This window comes from Thamnophis sirtalis, unplaced genomic scaffold, assembly GCF_051295495.1.
Source record: "Thamnophis sirtalis isolate CommonGarterSnake01/CBP01778 unplaced genomic scaffold, rThaSir2_p1.2 scaffold_1, whole genome shotgun sequence".
Lineage (NCBI taxonomy): Eukaryota > Metazoa > Chordata > Lepidosauria > Squamata > Natricidae > Thamnophis > Thamnophis sirtalis.
In genome coordinates this window covers 114837269-114850341 of record NW_028261381.1, presented here as the reverse complement: position 1 = coordinate 114850341, position 13073 = coordinate 114837269, and the positions used below count along the sequence as shown (strand labels likewise).

Sequence of the window (13073 nt, the reverse complement as noted above, 5' to 3'; positions counted from 1 at the left end):
GTCATAAACAAGGGCATAAAGTTATACATTACTGGTAATCCTCGACTTAAAGTCAGTCACTTAGCAACTGTTAGTTACAATGGACTCTAGAAAAGGGACAAAATTCTGATGGCTGTACCCCGTCACATGGTTACATTTTGGATGCTTGGCAACCAGCCTGCATTAACATCCATTTGCTGTGATCACGTGGTTTGCTGTGATTTACAACATTTTTGGCAGAAAGTGGCATTTCTTTCAGGTTTCTGACAAAAACTGACCTATGGCAAACTGGATTTCAGGACCTCTATGTTCACTTTATTCCTACTGTATTCATTTTATGACTGCCACAGAAAAGCTTGTAAAAATGGCTGCAGTCATTGGTGACCAGCTTAACAACTGCCATGAATTATGACCAAAATTGCAGGTTCAACTATGGCCATAAGTCAAGGACTACCTGCATGTCAAGCTCTGAATAGTTCTTTCCTTAGGCTGGGAAGAGTCAATGGACTCAGATAATTCACAGGTATTTATGGTAATGGTGAGCATTCTGGAGTTACCAGTTATGGAGCTAATTTCAGTTTGTAATTCTATGTCTTCTTTTCTTTGATATATACTATTTTGGCTTTATCATGGCCCACAGAGATTAACTGTTCTTTAGATAAATCAGGGATGGCTTATTTATTTTTAAAGATAAAAACCTGGGCGCTGTAGAAAGTGGGAGTATTGCTCAAATGAGGCACCTTGAACCACCTAAAAAGAAATAAGCATGGGAAATAAGCAAACTGAGCTTGAGTCCCTTGTACAGAAAATACAATTTAATACAAATAGAAGAGAGATACTGTAAAGAAGTTTGAGAGCTATGACTAGAAGATGGACATTTTCAAAAGAAACACAAGAGAAAGGGAAGACTGTATGTTAACTGTTTCCATTCCTGCTTGGAAATCCCGAGAATGAATCTGGCAGTGCTACCGAGAACATCTGGATTAAAATAAATAGAAGAACAAATAACAGCAATGGCTGTTATGGCTGTCGATTGTTGCCAATCTACTAAGAAAAAAAAATGCAGTTCTTTTTAAAAGACATGAAGTTATAATGATGGGAAACTTTACCCCAAGTATCTGGAAAAAAAACTAAAGCAGGATTGTGCCAGGACATTCCTGGCTTTTATGCTGATCCTTTTCATTGTCAAAGAAGAGTGGAAGACGCTTGAGGATCAAGTGACAAGTAATTGTGAAAGTGAAAATAGCAGGGACTTTATAGGGGAAAATGAAATGCTGGAATTCTTGATTTTAAGGAAACGTAAATAAATGCATGACTTGGACTTCGAAATAGAGGTTTTAAGAAACTCTGAAATAAATATAATCAAAGCAAAAAAAGGAGTCAGAGTTCCTAAAGAAAGAAAATACATACTGTATACTAAAAGCACACAGTAATTGCAACCAATTTCAGTAACAGAAAAATAAAGACAGTTGAAGGAATTTGTGGTTGCATGAAAAGCTTAGTTAAAATCTAAAAACAAACAAACAGGCATACATAGGAAATGGAAAGAGGGCTAAATTAAAAGGAAAATGAAGGTAGCCTGAAAATCTAGGATAAGTGTCAGAAAAATAAAAATTCAAAATAAGCTGAAATTAATGAAGGATGCTAGGAATAGCATAGCAACACCTTATTTAGTTATGAAAATGAAATGACAATCTGTATATTATTGTTCAGTGAAGACAGCAAATGGTTTAATAGATAACTAAAGGGAGAGTTTATTGACTTCTGTTTTATTCAGTTTTTCCAATAGAAATATGTTCCATCAGGTAACTGTGCAAAGTGAGGTGAAGGAGAAGAAATGAAGCTTGAACATTATTTATGAATGAGTTTAAATCTGCAGATTCAGATGAACTGTATCCTAAGGTACTAGACAACTGATGGTCTGGCTCTACCTTTCTGTATTATCTGTGACTGCATGCCAGGAAGAAATGGTTGTTTAAAAGAAGGGGGGTGGGGATGCAGCAAACTACAGGCCACTCTGACATGGATATCTGGAAAGATTCTAAAGTAGATCAGAAAGAGATCAATCTGTGTCTCTTTAATTCATCGCAGTACAGTAATTAGCAGAGGGCAGCATGGATTTGTCAAGAACAAATCTTATCAATTAATGTTATCTTATTTTTGCTTGGGTATCTGCTTTAATAAATTGTGAGAACATTGAAGACATAATATAATTTGGGTTCATCAAAGCATTTGAGAAAGTGATTCATGACATGCCTATTAGCAAGCAAAGTGTGATTTAGATGGCATGACAATTAAGTGGCTATACAGCTGGCTCAAAAGAAATCACAATTCAAGAGAGTTTTTCAATGAATTCTCCTCAAACTGGAGAGAGGTCCAGAATACATTAAGTCCCTTACTTTGCAATATTTATATTACATAATTATTCATTGAATAGCTGGAATGAATGTTTATCAGATTTGTAGATCATAGAAAACAGGGTCAAATATCTACTAACTCAGAATTGAAAACAAGCATGATAGGTTGGCAAACTGGACTGAAAGAAATTGAAATAAATGCAACACTCAAGAGATAGGGACAAATCAAGAGCCCAGATATAGAATGAGGAGTATCTGACTTGGTAATCTTGCTTGTGGAAAATATTTTGGAATAGTCATTGATTGCAAACTGAATAAGAGCCAAATGTGTGATCTGAGTGCATAAAAGATAAATGCAGTTTTAGACTGCATCAATAGAAGTATAATTTCCAAATCATGGAAGGTAATCATTCCACTTTATTTGCTTTCGTTAGAATAATATCTTGTGCAGCACCTGCAAACATCTAACACAGGTGCCTTATTGTATGAAGCTTTGGGGATAAAAGAGAAGAGGGGTTCTACTTGGTCTTCATCATTCAGCAGAGGTTTCCCCTTTGTATAGGGTATCAGAAAGGTTTGGGTTGGGCTGAGGATAGAGACAAGACTGCACATATCTGTTTCCCCAACACCAAGGATACAGAATAATGTGCAGGAATAAGGACTCTGAAACAAAAGGCAGCAAGAGGTAATAGCCAGATGGACCACCAAATCCACCAACCCTTCCTCAGCAAAACTGTCAGGTTCTTAATGGACTTCCAAAGCACCATAAATGTGGAAAAAGGCCTGTATTGTGCTATTGCACAATGGTTAGTTATCACGCAGATTTCCTACTGCCACTTCTCCCACTTTGGTAATCATTCTACATACATGGAGACTGCTTGGGTAGGAAGGTTACATACACTACACACAAAAGGCAGCATTCTATACGAATAGCCAAAACTTATGTAAATTGGAAGCTTAAATATTAAGCTCTTACAAGTATCTGTTAGGGCAGAAAAAGCTGCGTTTTATCCATGCACTACAGTAGATTTTACATTCTCGGTCTAGAGCTGTAACTATACATTCTCCTAAACTAACTAAGAAACTGTCAAAGCTGTTGGTAAAATTCAGGTATCATAAATAGTTATACAGAGGTGAAATGTAGGAAGAATGCCTCCAGGTATAAATTTATACAAGAGGGAGACAGATCACTGCTTGAATTTTTAGTGAGGTGGAGGCATCTGGCAAAAATCCCCTTTTCACTGTTTTTCAGTGTCATCCAACTAAGCCCCTCCTCCTTATCAAGGTCTATTTTCTAATCTCCAGGAAATCATAACCCAGTTCCAGGAAGACAAAACTGTTCTCCTACACTGAGTGGGTAGGAAGAGATTCCATAACAACTTATTGAGGTAATTGTTATTCCTTATTACTTGTTTTCAGGCTATCCTGCAGATCTCTGATGCAGTGATGGGATACATTTTTTTTTACTACCGGTTCTGTGGGCGTGCCTTGATGGGCGAGGCATGGCTTGGTGGCCATGGCAGGGGAAGGTTACTGCAAAATCCACATTCCTCCTGATCATCTGGGACTCGGGAGGCAGAGAATAGATGGGGACAGGGCCAGTCAGAGGTGGTATTTACCGGTTCTCCGAACTACTCAAAATTTCCTCTAGTGGTTCTTCAGAACTGGTCAGAACCTGCTGAATACTACCTCTGCTCTAATAGTACAATGCCATTTTGGGGGGGAAAGAGTCCACCCTCACCATTGAAAACCAGCATTTGGAGGACAGTTCCATACTCCATGACTAAAATTAACCACGCTTTGAATAAATCAGAAATGGCCAAATTGATATATCACTCTATTAACACCACTGGTTAGACTCACAAGTCACACCAATACATTTATCAATTGTAGTATACTGAATAATCATAATGGCTAGAATCACAAATTATACTAATATCTACCAGATCGTAGTATGACTTAGTATGCTTTTTAAATCTGAGTTCATATGCTTCACCAAAATGCAATTTTTTTGGTTTTGGCTTAACACGATGTGTGGAACAACCATTTGTGATCTGCAGGCATGGTTTACAATTTAGCAGAATGTGAGCACAACTATCATGGCTTATTCAGAGGTGGGTTGCATAAAAACTTAAGGAGAAATGCCATTTCCATATTCTAGGGGAAATTGTGGTTTTTAATAGACATTAGAGAATTAGAGAATAAAATACTTTAAAAAAATCATGTTAATTAAGTTTAAAGAAATTTGGCCTTCACTGTAGAATTTTCAAATGAAAAATTCTAACTAAAGGTATTTTCCAAGCTTCTTAATATCACAAATTCAACAAAATAGGCACTTTGGTTTTCCAATTTTTCACTTCCAACTAGCAGGTGATAAATCATTCAAAATGTTTCAGAAATAAGCATAAGAATGTTCAATTTACATTATTTTGTAAAGTTACATTGACTTATATGAATTCAATTTTTTATATTAATGTTTGATTTTCTCTTAACTTCAAACCATAGGAGCCAACCTATGTCAGCGGCAACCTGATAACCTGTTGACCAACTGAAAGTATCTTTTTGAAAATCAATTGATTCATAGCCATTTTTTAATATTTAGTACTTCTGAATTATTTTTGGCTGGTTAGATTTTCACATTGCAGTAATACATTTACTCAGATTTTGCTTAGTATTATGTGTGAACCAGGAGATATTTTGATCAGAAATTAAAATAACTGTTTGATCGATCAATAAGCAATGTTTAGCCACCAAATTCAGCTCTGGCGCCCAGCAGGGTATACAGGCAATGACAGTCCCTGCCATCTCTATTTGCAGCCCATCCTCTAGATAAAGCAGTTCTTCACTTCCCCAATCCAACCTGTGGATGATATAATTATCACCGACAGACAGTTTAAGGGTTATGGCTCACTTATCAAAGCTTTAGGCTGCAATAAAGCCCCGTATCTTAAGTTGCTTGAGTCTCTGGAGATCATCTGCCCCTCAGGGCTCTTCCTCCCCCTCTTTAAATCTCCCCCACTTTCCCCCTTTAAATCTTCATTTTGTTGGTATTCTTTTTGGTTGTTGTCACCCACTTCTTTCGAAGCTTAGCTAAAAATATGTAAAATGTTTAAAATAGCCACTTAGATTAAATCTTGGTCAGTGAAAATTGATATGTCAATAAAATGTAAAAATAAACATAATAAAATACAAAATGGAATAAAAGCTACCGACCTTCTTTTACAAGATCAACATTCTAGAGGGAGAGAGAAATTAAAAATAAAAACATGATACATTTTTAGGAATATTCAGTTTTTTCCTCCTCAGATTAGATATTATTTTTACCTATTATTTGATTTTCATTCCTTTATTATTTTAAGTAACTCAAGGTGGAAAACATACACATTAGTCATCCCTCTTCCTATTTTTCCTACAGCAACAACCCTGTGAAGTGGGTTGGATTGAGGGAGAATGACTGGCCCAAAGACGCCCAGCTGCCTTTCATGCCTAAAATGGGGCTAAAACTCACAATCTCCTGATTTCTAGTCTGATGCCTTTACTTCTAGACTAGATCAAACTGGCTTAGTGCAGTATAGCATTTCCCGTCAACTGTGGTTTTATCAAAAATCCATGGTTAAGATACAGCATGGTTTAATGTGAAATATGGATCTACTAATTTCTCTTTTTGTTGTTCAAAGTTCTTGTATGCTTATAGTTGAACAGATTACAATTTCAAAAAGCTATTTTGGCAGGCAAATGGGAGAATGACAGAAGAAGGGAAATGATGTATCTAAGTGAAGGTGCCCTGCAAATTATTTTTATCATTTGCCAAGAATCCAGCAGCAATAGCTGCTTCATTTTAAGATGTCAGAGATTGTGCTGCAATTTAAGAATAATTTTTCCAGAAAGAAAATAATAGTACAGAGGAAGTACTCTAACTTTTCATATCAAGACTTACATCACTTTTTATGCAGGACAATTGGAAGCCAAATTGCCTTCGGTGTGGGTTCAAGATCATTCACTTTAGATGAATTATTATCTTCATGAACAAATGATCTATCATGCTTTAAAACACCTTTGATTAGAATAATTTATAAAAGAAGTAAAGGAACAGAAATCTCTGCAGAGCCCTGTGAAGTACTGTTTTCTAATTGGGAACAGATCACTTAGTGAAAATTAAACTGAATTTGAATTATTCAAACAAACTTTACATAGCTAGTTTTTCTATCATCTAAGAGGTGGTAGTGATAACGTTACTCTATGTATGACATCTGACAAGCTAAAAACAACAACCTGTCCTGCATGAACAACTTAGGCTGTGAGGCATCATGAGACAGTTCACTAGGGCAAGGAAGTGGTCCAGATCCAAAGATATGTCATGAGTGCACCTGCCAGAAACACCTTAAAACACCTGCATCTTTTCCTGGGCCCACCCAGCTATCTTCTCCAACTGCTGCATGATCCCAGGAAAAGTTGCTTGGATTTAGGGTGTTCTGGGCAAATGCTACATGCATGGTCACAATCACATTTTGTCTTAGATTGTTGTGATGTTTTATATAACCTATTCATGACTTTGCAAAGCCAAACAGAAGATGTACTGTTTTTCTGGACTGAGAGTTATATTTGACTTTTGAGTGGAATGCCAAGGACATTTAAAAAAATAGTGGGTCAGGCCAGGACAAAAACTAAATTTTATTTCAGTTATAGTAAGTTAAATGTAAACATAGTTAAAATGATTCATCACCAGGGTACCTCAGAATTAGGCCTGGTTGCAAATAAATAGTATAGTATAAACAATATACTGTTATGTTACATATTATATTTTGATAACAATTTTTAGAAATTCCTAGGATGTAAAAGTGGAAGATTTATTTTGTATTGGAAGGAAATATTTCTCGTCCTAAAGAACCACCATGGGAAATGCTTTCTATTAAATCAAGTGCTGAACAAGTGTGTAATGATGTATGGGTAACAGAAAAAAAGTGAATATATTTATTCTTTTAGCATCGGTACCATGGTTATCATTGAAATTGTTACTTAGTTGAGTAAAGTTGTATAATGAAATATCTGTAAGAAAATAACTATGCTCTCAGATAACATTAAGGACCCAACAATTCAATCCTCATCTACAAATATTCTTTTCTATTAGTCATGGTTTATTTAACTGTGGTTTATTAAATTACAGCAATAGCATTAGCACTTAGACTGCTTCACAGTGCTTTACAGCCCTCTCTAAGCGGTTACAGAGTCAGCATATTACCCCCAATAATCTGGGTCGTCATTTTACCGACCTCAGAAGGATGGAAGGCTGAGTCAACATTGAGCTGGTGAGAATCGAACTGCCGAACCGCTACAATCGGCTGGCTTCACAAAATATACTAAGCCTCAAACAAGCAAACTAAATGACTTACTATTATAATACATGAACCTAGTAACTATAATAAAAAAGATTCCTAACATAATGAAATTAGTATGTAATTGTAAATAATGCAAAATTATTATAGATGGGAAACAAATGTATATATTCATTAATTTAATTCTGATTCTTCCCAACTCCAACTGACTCAAATATTATCTGAGTCCCCTTCGGGGGGAAAGGGCGGCATATAAATGTAATAAATTGAATAAATTGAATTGAATCTTGTATGTTGTGCCAGAACTAATACAGATAATAGTTCCTAACTTCCTATCAATGATGGCAAAATTGTGATTTTCCAATACTTTGTGATGTATTGAAATCAAACTATATTATTTATGTTAATGTTATTAATGATAACATTATCATTGCATCATTGTATCATAATGTGTGTGCTGTTAGAGCTATTGATATCCCAAAGGTACTTTTTCAAAAGGCAACTGGACTTTTTTTTTCCTTGAAGACATTTTGCTTCTCATCCAAGAAGCTTCTTCAGTTCACTTCTTGGATGAGAAGCAAAACGTGTTCGAGGAAAAACAAAGTCCAGTTGCCTTTTGAAAGAACACCTTTGGGACAACCATTACCTGGCTACCTAAGAATCTCCATAGACATAGCTATTGATATCTACATTGGCACTCCCCATCAAGAACACCTCTCACAGATTTATTTCCTATAAATACCAGACAGACCAACCTAAGTCTTTTACAGGACACTGAGCTACAATGGGCAACAAGGGTTTGTGATAGTTCACAGAAAAATAGTCACAGCATTTTTTTACTGCAATTCCCATCTTCTCTGCTAGTGTTGGTTTTGGCAGGCAGGGAGTGAAGATGTACCTGACACAGCTGGAGAACACCAGGCAGTGGGGATAAACTTCACTGGGTGTTGTGTCTGTTATTTTTCTAACTATTCCCAGCAGGAATATCATATCTATTTTGCTATTCATCAGATCACCCCATTGGGCATGAGAACTTCAGATTACTTATGGCAAAACACTTTTAAAACTACATAGGCTGAGTGCATGGAGGCTAAGAGTCATACCACAATGCAGATTTGCAACATCACATTTGCAGCTTGATTTGGCTGACCTAATATATTAAGATTGAAGTAGAGGACTTGCAAGAATGTAAGGGAATGGTGTGATCTGAATGAAATTTCAACAAACACATTACAAATAAGATTATGATTTGCACACCATTTACAGTATCCCACAGCCTGTAAGAGATGATTCTATAGTACAGTATGACACTACAAGGAACCTCAATGCCCCAAACTGAATCATGCAGCCATGAGCACATAATTCTAGTGTCCCATCACCAGAAATTGAAGGAACAAGAATAAACATGGATAGAAGAAAGCAGTACATGACCAGTAAAATGTAAGAAGAAACATTTTGTCACATGGAAGTCATGTTATCTTGTGGGGTGGGGAGTGTGTGTGTGTGAAATCCGGGATTTGTCCAGGACTACGCTTCACATTTTACAATAAGGTTTAATCTTGCAATGTTAAGTAGCAACGAATTACAGTTGCACGGTGTTTTAGAGAAGGAATAAAGTCGTCAAAGAAAAACTGCCTGGAAAGAGAGCCCCCCACTCCCCACCCCTTCAAACAAGACCAACGTTTTGGGAGACGATGGTGATGCCTAAATGGTTTTGTGGCCTGGAAAAACGGAGTAACAGAAGTAACTACATTCTCAAAACGTGAAAGTCGGGTTCACCTGCCGACACTTCCACCTGTAGCAAGGGGTGCCAGCTTAGCTAGCCATCCCAAAGATTCGCACCCCAAGGGCGCAAATGGAGGGCGATGGGAACTGGAGCCGATGCCCTGAGGTAGTGGACGCTGCGTGGAAAGCGAACTCTCACTGAAGAAAGGGAACTATCCGGGGGGGGTGGAAACACCCCTAAACCCGTCGCGCAATCGAAGGACGGCAGAAGCAAGGAAGGCCATAGGGGACCGAAGGCGGGAGGGGGACAGAAGGAGCTGCCAAAAACCAGAGCCGAAAAAACTTCCTCGGAGCAGATGCCGAACGCGGGGTTGGAGCTGGGGTCGGGGGGGGGGGTAAAAGAGGCGGCACAAGAGCTCCAATTTGGAAGAGGGGGGCCGAAGGCAGCGTCTCCCCCCACTCAGGTCCAAGGGAGGGCGGGAGAAGCAGATGGGGACTGACTGGGGGGGGGGGCGCACAGCGGGGCTGCGGAAAGACAGGTTAGGCGGGGGGCGGGGCCGGCGCAGAGGCGGCTGCAGCTGCGGCTGCTTCTGCTTCTGCTGCCGCTACCACCACTCGCGTGGGGACGCCCCTCCCCCCGCGCTGGGCGGCCGTGTCCGTGTCCGCAGGGAGCCGTCTGCCTGTGCTGGGACCTGGTGGCTGGTGCGGAGATTGGTTAGCGGGGGCGGGCAAGGTGCCGTTTGATTGGCGGGCGCCGCAGAGCGGACAGCCGAGGAGAGCGCCATGATTGGCCGCCGACGAGGAAGCAGGAAGGGAGGACGGAGCGGAGCTGGAGCTCGATGCTGCCGCTGCCGCTTTCGGGGGAGTTAGAGCAGAGCGGCGGCGTTGGAGGCAGCGGCGGCGAGGACGGCGGAGAAGGAGAGGTGAGAGCACAGCGGCGCAGGAGCCTTTCCCCGCGGCCGAGCGGCCGCCACCGCCCCCCTCCGGCCTTGCGCGCGCGGGCCCCAGAAGGGGGCGCGCCTCCTGTCCCCATCCTGTAGCCGGGCGGCGACGCGGAGGAGGAGGAGGAGGAGGCAGCGGCGCTGCTGTTGCTGCTGCTGCTGCTGCTGACGCAGCAGCGTGGAGCCCGGGACTCGGGCGCCCCGGGGCGTTCCAGCCGCCGGATCTTAGCCCGGCTGGGGCCTTCGCGTACCCTGGGTGGGCCCCACGAAAGTCAAACGGCGGTGGCGGTGGAAGCCACGACGACGGAGCAACCCGCGAGCGCCCCGGTGAGTGAGCCAGGGACTTGGCCAGCCCGTCAGTCAGTCGGTCCGCACCGGCCGGCAGCGCGATGGGGCTCCGCCCGCCGCCAGCCTTGAAGGCTCGCGTGGTGGGGCGGAGAGGGCGCCGCCACGGGGGAACTTGCGGGGCGCGGGCGGGTAATGGGAACAGGTGCCGCCGCCGCCGCCGTGGGTGGGTGGCCGGCCGGGGGGAAAGGAAGCGGAGGGGGCGCGGCTTTTACGGGACGCCCCCTCCTACGAGCCGGCGCGCTGGCTTCAACGGGCGGCCCCCGGGAAGTTTCTGCCAGGATCCGGTCGGTGCTGGTCCCTGGGCCGCCGTGGACGGAGTGTGTCGAGGTCTTAACGCGTGGAGCCCTCCAGCTCCGGGGGGCGCCCCCGCCGTCTCCTGGCTCTGCCTCATGTCGGTCCGCCTCTCCTCGTGTCATGGTGGGTGGGTAAGCGGTTGGACTGGCTGCGTCTCTGTTTCCTTCCCCTCCCTTCCCTTCCCCTCCGGGTATTGGTGTTCGGCGCTGAGGAACCCCGGTTCCCGAAGGGTGCCGTGGCCCGTCGGGTCGTCCCAAGCCTGATCGGAAGGGCCCTCGGGCTGCTCCCATCTCCCTCTCCCTACCATCACCCGGGCGCTAGGGAGCACCGAGGAAATGGCCCCCGGTGGCAGGTGGGCTGAGCCTTGACTCCGACTCCCCGGGGTCTCCTTGGATCATATTAAGGCTCCTGCCCTTCTCCCTGGGATTACCTTTGGGTCTAAAGTTATGTAACAAACCCATTAACTTTTACAATAGCGCGGGAGGGAAAAAATTCCCCCACCCTAACAATCCGGGCCGAGGCAGGAACCGAATCTATGGGAAGCTCAGCTATTTAGGGTTTGAGCTTCTTTCTTGGTGGTGTTTCTGTTTTCCTTTCTTGATGGCTCTCCTGTCTTTGAAAGATATAGCCAGATCGGATGCTTTCCCAGTTGCGGGTCAGCTCTATCTTGGGGATTTGGGGAAGGAATAAACGAGGCAGAGAGTCAAGGTATCTTTAAAATAATATATATATAGAATGCAGAGAAACCAGTCTTGATACCTAGTTAAACGTTTTGTTGGAAGAGGGACTTGGAGCCAGCCCCAGAAAGAAATGATGAAGCTTTAAACTGTTCTTCAAAAGGGGTGTGTGTATATTTCTGTATTTATATATGATAGGAGCTCTAGAAATACAATTCTGAGGTATTTTCTCTAGAAATAGCCAAATACTTAATAACTTGACCCTGCTCTAAAAGAAATGTATCTGTGGAGTAAAGTAATGCAGTATAAGCATTTGGAAATATTGAAGGAAGCTTTAGGGGTCATGACAACAATATTAAATCCAAAATGATGCCAGAAAATATTTTTATTTTTTTATGTAGAGAATGATTTTGCCAATGATTCAAGAGGGGAAAAACATATTTAGTATTCTCCGCTGTACCATGGTTATGACATCAGCCAGAATCTCATCTTTTAAACTGCTTTAGCTGCAGATTTAGGTATACTAACCTGGAAAAGAGTGCTTTCTGAGTAGACATGTATAGGAATAGTTGTTTAGTTCTCTGAAGTATTCTTCCTTTCCATTAACAGTGCTTTATCACTATTTACAAATGTGTATTCATCCTGCTTTGAATGCCACTGCATTCTTTCAAGTAGTGGTGGTTTGCTCACTATTGTTAATATACAATCAGTTGTTTTGAAGGAAAAGGCAACCCTTACCTTTCAGTAGCAAGCAAAAATTATGAACTAATCAAATTCCCTCCCAATAGGCCACTTGGAAATATGCCATAGGAAAATATGGCTAAATTTTAATTTGGTGGCAATGAGGATGCTTTCGTATACATTCTATATATATATAGATATAGATAGTACAGGCAGGCAAGTACAGGCAAGTACAAGCAAGCTCTTCCAAAAAATATAAGAACTGCTGGGAGAGCTGAGCAAGTTACACTGCGCTTCGTGTGGACCATGTCTCTGAAAGTGACATGAGGACATCAAAGAAAGTTTGAAATTAAATTGGTTATATGCAGATAAAATGTATAATGAGTTTCAAAATCTGATACCAGATCAGTTTCATGTCAGTGGTGTGAAGGAGGGTCAGTTAAAATATGTGAAATACATTTGGGGATTTCTTCTAATGTTTCATGAGGGTTTTAGACTAATGTTTAGTAAGAAAAAGTTCAGGGTATTTTAATTTCAGTGTTGAGAAATTATAGTTGGAGATTTACTAGCTTTCGGAGGAAAAGGCATGTGGAAAACTCTAGGAAGAAAAATATATTTGGTATACATGTATGTCAGTCATGGGGTTAAAGCAAGAAATTTCAGTAACTGCAAAGTGGCATGTCAAACCTTCTGTTCCAGCTGCTTGCCTTGAGTTGACAAAATCTTGAAGCTTCTTGC

At 41.4% G+C, this 13073-nt stretch overlaps 1 protein-coding gene and 1 long non-coding RNA gene across 3 annotated transcripts in view; both read left to right on the top strand.

Annotated features, from left to right (window-relative positions):
- The first annotated feature begins 1014 nt into the window (after positions 1-1014).
- LOC148049704 (uncharacterized) lies at positions 1015-5502 on the top strand. The gene is made up of 3 exons (XR_015697974.1): positions 1015-1881; positions 3642-3724; positions 4842-5502. It is a non-coding gene; the product is annotated as an uncharacterized LOC148049704 (long non-coding RNA).
- A 4702-nt stretch (positions 5503-10204) lies between these two features.
- The window catches only part of BAHD1 (bromo adjacent homology domain containing 1), a 74314-nt gene continuing 71445 nt past the window's right edge, over positions 10205-13073 (top strand). The window contains exon 1 of one of the 2 annotated variants that reach the window (XM_087722720.1): positions 10205-10317. The gene's annotated coding sequence lies outside the window, so the exon portion shown is untranslated. Of the gene's footprint in view, positions 10318-10542; positions 10663-13073 lie in introns of those variants that run through there. The other variant, XM_087722712.1, reaches the window with a different exon arrangement.